Raw genomic sequence first — 9,555 nt, forward strand, 5'->3', positions numbered from 1 at the left:
CTGACCCATCCTGGTCTCTGAGACTTACTAGCTTCTCTCGACAGGTCAACGTAGCACTATATGCAGATAGCCAATCCATCCCTAGAATGACATCAAAATCTGTCAAGTCTAGAACCACAAGGTCAGCTGGAAGGCATCTACCCTCTATGAATACTGGACTGAAACGACAGACTGACACTGCCACTGATGGGTCACATCTAGGTCCACTGACCCAGAGAGGATACTCTAACGCAGAACTGATCAAACCCAATCGCTCTATGGCTCTAGAAGCAATAAAGGAATGAGAAGCACCGGGGTCCATCAAAGCATACACATCTGAACACCCAATGATGAGATTACCTGACACCACCGTGTTCGACGTGTTAGCCTCCTCTTGTGTCACTGTGAAAATCCGTGCTGGGGCTACCGGATTTCCACCTCGAGAACCTGCTGCTGATGTAGAGGCTACCCCTCTCCCTCTACCTCTGCCACTAGTCTGAGGCATGACTGGAGCTGCTGGCCGTACAACTGGCTGTACCACACTGCCTGAACTCATCTGCTGGGATGGTGCAAAAGTCATCTGCGGACAATCCCGAGCAATATGCCCTTCCTGTCCACATCGAAAACAAGCTGTAGATCCCAACCGACAAATTCCTCCATGTGGTTTTCCGCATCGTCTGCAGACTGGAGCTGTGCCAGAGCTTGAGCCACTACCTATTCCCAGACCTGACTTGACTTTACTCCAGAACTTACTCTTTGTTCCTTTTGCTCTATCCCATCTTTTACTGCTTGGTGTGGGGGCTTTAGAACCCGAAGCCTGTGCCTTTGACTGTTTCTGAATATTGGCACTAGCTTCCATTTTCCTGGCTGCGTCTACTATGGTATGGAAACTCTCCTTTTCTGCTGGAAGAATCAAGGAAGCATACCTGGGATGCAGTCTCATAGTATATCTCCTTTCTTTCTTCTAATCAGTATCATAGGCTTGACCCACGTACTGAAGCAGATCCAGGAACTTATCTGTGAATTCATCAACACTCATCTCATCTGTCTGTCTCAACTGTTCAAATTCAATTACTTTCATCTCCCTCGAACTGTCAGGAAAAGCCCACCCTGCAAACTCATTGGCGAACTCTCCCCATGACATGCTGTCCATTCTAGGCTCCACATAATTCTTAAACCATTCTCTGGCTTTCTTGCATTTTAATGTGAAACCTGCCATCTCAATGGCTCTCCTATCATCTGCTCCCAATTCACTGGTTATCATCCTAACTGCTCTGAGGTAATCAAATGGATCATCTCCCGTGTTGTATTTAGGAGCATCCAATTTCAAGTACTCCGTCATTTGGACTTTACCTCCAGATGAGCTAGGGTCATGTCTGTCAACAACAGGGGCTACTGGTTCTGGTGGTAGTACTGGTTCATTTGGCTCTAGGTGTGCTGCACTTGGATGGGTAGGGGAAGAGGGATACATAGGATATGGTGGATAGTAAGGATAAGGCATATAAGGCATATAAGGCGGATATGGCACAAAACTCGAGTACTCCGACATACCTCCCATCGGATACTCTGGATAGCCAAAACCTGAGGTCTGAGCACCTCCCTGCGACTCTCCCATACCTTCCTCAAAACTGCCTATACCCATGCTGTCATCTCTAGACTGATCAATCTCCATAGCTTCCCTCCTTTCCTCTAATCTTCCTCCTCTAGCTGTTCCTCTTCTGCTCTCGTCGACAGACCTTCTAGGGTCTATTGACGTACCTTCCCTGCTAGATCTCTGAGACCTTGCCCTTGGCAATGCAGAAGGACGAGCAGCTGGTCTCTCATTCTCTGGTGGGACTCCAGTCAATCGAGCTGATCGACGAGTTCCTCGCATCTTTACTCTGGAAACATAACATATAACATACCACTTTAGCACATAAACATCACATATCAATCATACACATACAATACTCATGGCATATCATAGCAGATAGGACTCAAGACCCTATCCTAGTGGACATGATTTCCTATTGTGCTTGACCACTTCTAACCTGTCTGAGCCTAACACTGTCTCTATAGGTCCGATCATGTGAACCTAGGGCTCTGATACCAATCTGTAATGACCCCAAAATGGACCGTCACCGGCGCTAGGATTCAGGTCGGCTTAAGGCCGCCAGAACCCGTAGCAAGCCTGCTATACTCTCTGTGTACCTGTAAACCTCATACATGATCATACATTTTCTGTGAAAATAAAAACTCTTTTCTGAACCAAGGCTTAACCTGTGCATGCACTATCTCTGTACTCTGTACTCATGTACTCTGTACTCTGTATCCCTGACTCTGTTAAGCCTGGTTTTCACATACAGGAAAACATATATACATATACAGATCATGTACAAAACATACATCACTAGGTCAAGCAACAACTATTACATCTCTTTACTATTACATGTCCACTCTAAGCTATTACAGATCTCTTTACTTTTCCTGTACTCTACTGGACTGTCCCTGTACACTGTACACTGAACCTGCAAAACTGGGGTTAAGGGAGTGGGATGAGCTCTATAGCCCAGTGAGTAGAACAGTAAAACATCTCAGTAAAATATGATCTCATGGAATGCACCATATCACAGACAAACCACATCAAGAGTAAACCTGTCACCACATAGTCCCAGTAACTCTGTGCCAGGGCGTAGAATCGAGCACCTGGTCTTCCTGTCATATATGTATATGTGTATATAACACCTCTGTACTTACCATTGCCAGGGCGTAGTCAAAGGCTCCTGGACTTTGCTATACCTGCCAGGGCGTAGTCAAAGGCTCCTGGACTTCCTGTCTGAGACTATTGGATCATTCAGCATTCACTCACATCACCAAATAACGATGCAATGCAACATATTCGTGAATACTAATGCAATCAACCTATGGCATAAACATGATGCATGAGATATGCTAAAAGCAGTTTGTGGTTCAATTAAAAGTCATAAGTTTAGTTCCACTCACCTCTGGCTATCTGGACTGACTGACTCTGCAGGCTCTGAACCTCTGGAGCAGTACTCACTGCTGCTCTCTCTGGTTCCTCTGGTCTGTACCTATACAGATGGACTCAAATGAGGGACCAAACAAGCGTTGAAATAACTCTCTTAAACTTCCCCAAGAATCCCCTTAAACTCACACAACTATCCATGCAACGCATGCAAAAGAAAGCTGGACAGGACACTTTCGGCGGCAAGTTCGGCGGCCGAAAGTCCTCTCCAGAGACGAAACTCAAGCACCTTCAGCGGCACCTTCGGCGGCCGAATCCCCCAAACAGAGCCGAACATGCAAAACAGGCTGTGGCAGCCAAGCCACCATGCAAGAGGTTCGGCGGCCGAATGAACCTTCGGCTGCCGAACCTGAGTTCATCCAGAACTCAGCTTCAACGGCAAACCATCTTCTCCTTCCCTTCAACCACTCAAACCATATATACACCACCTCCTCAACACACATATACGCACGTATATGATCACAGGGGTCCAAAACTATCTAATAACCCCAACAACAAATCAAACATAACACAGAATCATGTATACCTGCATAACGCATCAAAACTCCCATTTACAACCTAAACATGCATCTCTCTCTCCACAACTCCCATAAAACCTTCAGAAAACATAGAAACATGGTCAAGAGCCTCACTTACCTCTTGAAGCAAGAAGCTAAACACTCTGAACAAGGGAAAACAGACCAACTCTTCTCAAACTCTCAAACACTTAGCTTTTGTTTCAAACTTCCAAAAGCTTTGAAAAAACAAATTTCACTCTTCTGTCTGAGCAGCTCAATAGCATTTGCAGATTAGTCATGAGGGACGTGGCCTATTCCAAGAATCTGAGGCCAACATCTGTCAAAGCCATGACTCAGCTGGCTGGCCAACTCATCTTCGGCTGCCCAATCACATGCAAGATCATGCAACATTCGGGGGCCGAACTAAATCTTCGGAAGCCGAACATTGAGCACTTTCGGCGGCCGAACTTACCTTCGGCGGCCGAACTTGGCTCCTCTGCCTTTGTTCATTTCAACTCAAAACTATCGAACTGTAAAACCATAAAACACATCATAACACTGAGAAAACATAACTCCTACCCTTATATAGAATCCCAACACCCCGGATTCCACCAGACAACAGAAATTCCGGTGCCGGATTCTAGCCGGGTATTACACATACTTCAACTAGAAGCTTTTCCCATTGAAATTCTTATCTTTTAAATTATTGCTTTATCTTGCTTTTTAGTTTTAATTCATTATCATCAAATCAAACCCCCCTCTTTTATTTACTTGTTATTTACTTGACCAAGTCATTATTAGGAAAATCCGTAGTGTCAATTCCCTGTGGTTCGACCCTATTGCCACTATCCGCAATTTATTTTGTTGGTTGATAATAGGTTTATTTTTTATGGCTTCGACAACCGCTTATCAAAAATTGGCGCCGCTGCCGGGGATTTGATCTAACTAACGTATTTTCCTTTTATGACCAGGGCTGATCGTAAAGAAGCTCTTCTTTACGATCCAGAAATTGAACGCACTGCCAAGACCTTACAAGCATGGCTACGGTAAGTATGTCTTTTCTCTCTTCTCAAATTTCTGAACTAACCTCTATTGTAAGAAATTATGGTATAAGTCAAGCTCAACAAGTTCAAAAACTTCAGCGAATCAGACCATGTGAGGTTTGCACATATGTAGGACACCCAACTGATCGATGTCCTACACTTTATGAGGATTACCAGCAAGTACATGTCTTTGGAGGATTCAATAGCCAGCCAAGACATGATCACTACTTGGATACCTACAATCCATGTTGGAGGGACCACCCGAATTATGACTATGCAAGGACTAACTACTACCAAAACTATCAAGCCCAAGCAACACCTCAAAACTCCAATATGGAACTTGAAGAGATGGTGAGGAAATTGGAAATTTCTGGGAAAATTCTCCAACAGCAAGTGGATCAAGCGGTCAACTCAGTGAACGTGCACATATTAAGAAGAGAGAAAGAGCTTCAAGATCTATGGGAGGATGACGAAGGTTCCCAAGAAACAGACCGAGCTGTTGAGTCTGCTGCACAAATCACCACTACACTTGAAGCTGAACTAGCTACTGCCCAAACAATACTTGTTGAAGCTTCTGCCTCCCAAGAGATAGCTCCTGCTGTCAAAAATATTGAATTTATTGCTGTAACACTTTCTACACATACTGTCCAAACTGCCGAAGCAAAGACAGCAACTGCTGTCGAACATGCCGAAGCCCCTGCTGCAGATTTTTCTGCACCAGCAGAATTTTCTGCACCTGCAGAATTTTCTGCACCAGCAAATTCACCCACTGCCATGCCTGCCACTGCTGAAATTGCACCAGCAATTGCTGAACCTGCTGTCCAAAAATCAGCAACCTCAGAAATTGCCCCAACTGAACCAGAAGTTGCTGCACTTGCTGAACCAGCAACATACATCACAGTACCAACATCTGCCAAAGCACAGTTTGCAACCCTTGCTGCTGTCCAAAAACCAGCCACTGCTGTGTTTGCCCAAACCGCACCAGCCCCCAAACAGCCAGTTGAGACAGATGATAGCCTGCCCAAATCACTTCAGCAAGCAGAAAATAGGATGCCCAGACCAGTTGGGCAAATAGCTCCAGAACAGCCAGCAAAGAAGCAATAAGTGGGACAAATGGCTTCATCCTTGAGTAAGCTTGAATCACAAGCAAAGCTACCTTCCCAAACTGAGATAAATCCAAGGCAAAATGCTAGTGCCATCACATTGAGGAGTGGAAAAGAGCTACAAGACAACAAGGCTGAAAAATTGCAAAAACAGGCCATGGAAGAAAATTTGCCAGAAAGTGATCAGGGCAGTCGATCTGCCCAAATCACTAACCCAATCGCTAGGCAGACTGAGCTGCCCAGCAGTGATCTGCCCAAATCACCAGAGAAGGCAGAAAGCGATCTTCCCAAATCAACAGATCAGGCAGAATCCAGTTAAAGACAGAAATAGCAACCAATGGAAAAATTTAAGGTACCTCCTCCTTTCCCAAAGAGATTTGCAAGGTCCCAAAAGGAGAAAGAGGAAAAAGAGATACTTGAGACACTCCGCAAGGTAGAAATCAACATTCCCCTACTTGATGCTATCAAGCAAATACCAAGGTATGCCAAGTTTCTCAAAGAGCTATGCACCAACCGAAGGAAACTTGCTGAACGTGAAAAGGTAAGGGTGGGGGAGTGTGTCTCAGCTGTCATCCAAAGGAAACTTCCAACCAAATGCAAGGATAGAGGAATGTTCGCGGTTTCATGCAAAATAGGTAATGTGGGAATAAAGAAGGCCATGTGTGACCTTGGAGCTTCAATAAATGTCATGCCCCTTTCCATTTTTAACTTATTGAATGCAGGTACACTCAAGGGCACCAGCATAGTAATCCAATTGGCTGACCGATCTGTTGTCTACCCCAAGCTAGAAGATGTGTTGGTGCAAGTTGACCAACTAGTATTTCCAGCAGATTTTTATGTAATTGACATGGAGGAAGACAAAAGCAACACAACCTCTGATATCTTACTTGGGAGACCATTCTTGAGCACAGTAAGAACTAAAATTGATGTGCATGATGGCACATTAACCATGGAGTTTGAAGGGGAAGTTATCAAGTTTAATATTTTTGATGCCATAAAATTCCCCAATGATGTTTCTCTTGTTTATGGCCTTGATATAATTGATGATTTAAGTCAGGAAATTTTTGATTCTGATTAAGAAAACTTACTTTATGATGGTCTTTACAGGAAAGGAGAAGTGGACAGCAACATCACTGAAGCAGTGAAGACAGCAGACTGCTGTACCTTGCAGGTGGCGGATGATCTACCCAAATCACCTAAGCAAATAGACCCCGTCTCGCTCAAATCACTGGAGCAGACAGACTTGACAGAGAGTGATTTGCCCAGATCACCAGATGATCTGCCCAAATCAACCAGCAGACAACAGACAGCAAACCAGCAGACAGCAAATGCACCAGATCTGAAACCCTTGCCCAGCCACCTCAAATATGCCTACTTGGGAGCTGGAAATACACTTCCAGTAATTATTTCTAACCAGCTCAGCCAAGAAGAAGAGGAAAAGCTCCTTGATGTGTTGAGGAAGCACAAAAAAGCAATTGGGTGGACCTTGGAGGATATAAAGGGTATCTCACTGTAACAGCCCGGCCCCGTACGACCGGCCCTGTTACCGCTCACAGCCCGTTACACCTCCCGGGGGCGGCCACTGTGAGCAGCTCTTAACATCCCTTCACCCTCACGGGTTCCAGGCAGGATTTGTCCCTCGGGGGAGCCATTACGGCCCGCCCTAGCCCGAGTGGATTTGGCCCAATTCCTTCCTCTGGGAATTAGGTCGCCTCCCCCACTGCTCGAACCCTTGACCTCCCACTTTAAGGGAATAGTCTGGTGAGAGTGAGTACCAATTCTTCTACTAGAAGAATTGGTACTCACTCTCACCAGACTATTCCCTTAAAGTGGGAGGTCAAGGGTTCGAGCAGTGGGGGAGGCGACCTAATTCCCAGAGGAAGGAAAGAATTGGTACTCACTCTCACCAGACTATTCCCTTAAAGTGGGAGGTCAAGGGTTCGAGCAGTGGGGGAGGCGACCTAATTCCCAGAGGAAGGAATTGGGCCAAATCCACTCGGGCTAGGGCGGGCCGTAATGGCTCCCCCGAGGGACAAATCCTGCCTGGAACCCGTGAGGGTGAAGGGATGTTAAGAGCTGCTCACAGTGGCCGCCCCCGGGAGGTGTAACGGGCTGTGAGCGGTAACAGGGCCGGTCGTACGGGGCCGGGCTGTTACATAAAAAGGCGCCTTTTTATGTAACAGCCCGGCCCCGTACGACCGGCCCTGTTACCGCTCACAGCCCGTTACACCTCCTGGGGGCGGCCACTGTGAGCAGCTCTTAACATCCCTTCACCCTCACGGGTTCCAGGCAGGATTTGTCCCTCGGGGGAGCCATTACGGCCCGCCCTAGCCCGAGTGGATTTGGCCCAAATTTCCCTAGAAGAATTGGTACTCACTCTCACCAGACTATTCCCTTAAAGTGGGAGGTCAAGGGTTCGAGCAGTGGGGGAGGCGACCTAATTTCCAAAGGGAAATTTGGGCCAAATCCACTCGGGCTAGGGCGGGCCGTAATGGCTCCCCGAGGGACAAATCCTGCCTGGAACCCGTGAGGGTGAAGGGATGTTAAGAGCTGCTCACAGTGGCCGCCCCCGGGAGGTGTAACGGGCTGTGAGCGGTAACAGGGCCGGTCGTACGGGGCCGGGCTGTTACACTAGAAGAATTGGTACTCACTCTCACCAGACTATTCCCTTAAAGTGGGAGGTCAAGGGTTCGAGCAGTGGGGGAGGCGACCTAATTTCCAAAGGGAAATTTGGGCCAAATCCACTCGGGCTAGGGCGGGCCGTAATGGCTCCCCCGAGGGACAAATCCTGCCTGGAACCCGTGAGGGTGAAGGGATGTTAAGAGCTGCTCACAGTGGCCGCCCCCAGGAGGTGTAACGGGCTGTGAGCGGTAACAGGGCCGGTCGTACGGGGCCGGGCTGTTACACTCACCATCAACATGCATGCATTGGATACTTATGGAGGATGAGTGCAAACCTGTTCGTGAGGCACAAAGAAGGCTGAATCCACCAATGATGAAGGTTGTGAAGAAAGAGATAGTGAAACTCTTAGATATTGGGGTAATCTACCCCATTTCTGACAGTAAGTGGGTGAGTCCCATCCATGTGGTACCAAAGAAGACTGGGATTACCATTATCCCTAATTCTGAAGGAGAGCTAGTACCCACTCGTGTGAAAAATGGGTGGAGAGTTTGCATGGACTACAGGAAGCTCAACACAGCCACAAGAAAGGGCCACTTTCCCTTGCCCTTCATGGACCAAATGCTTGAGAGACTTGCTGGAAAAAGCCATTACTACCTCCTGGATGGATATTCGGAATTCTACCAAATTCCCGTTGCTCCTGAAGATCAAGAGAAGACCACTTTCACATGTCCATTTGGCACCTTCGCATTTAGGAGGATGCCCTTCGGTCTTTGCAATGCACCAGCTACTTTCCAAAGGTGCATGATGAGTATTTTTTCTGATTATGTGGAGAAAATTATTGAAGTCTTCATGGATGACTTTACGGTGCATGGCAACTCTTTCAATGAATGCCTTGCCAACTTAGAAAAGATACTTCAAAGGTGCTTAGAGACAAATTTGGTTCTCAACTACGAGAAGTGCCACTTCATGGTCAGCCATGGCTTAATCTTGGGCCATATTGTTTCAGCAAAAGGGATTGAGGTAGACAAAGCTAAAATTGACACCATAAAAAATCTGCCCTACCCAACCAGCATTAGGGAGATTCGATCATTCCTTGGACATGCTGGTTTTTACAGGAGGTTCATCAAGGATTTTTCCAAAATAACTCAGCCTTTGTGCAGGTTGTTACAACAGGATGTGCCATTCGACTTTGATGACAGCTACAAAATAGCTTTTGATTTGGTCAAATCACTGCTGATTTATGCCCCAATCATCCAGCCTCCTGACTGGACCCTTCCATTTGAAAT

This window comes from Manihot esculenta, chromosome 11 (genome assembly GCF_001659605.2).
Source record: "Manihot esculenta cultivar AM560-2 chromosome 11, M.esculenta_v8, whole genome shotgun sequence".
Lineage (NCBI taxonomy): Eukaryota > Viridiplantae > Streptophyta > Magnoliopsida > Malpighiales > Euphorbiaceae > Manihot > Manihot esculenta.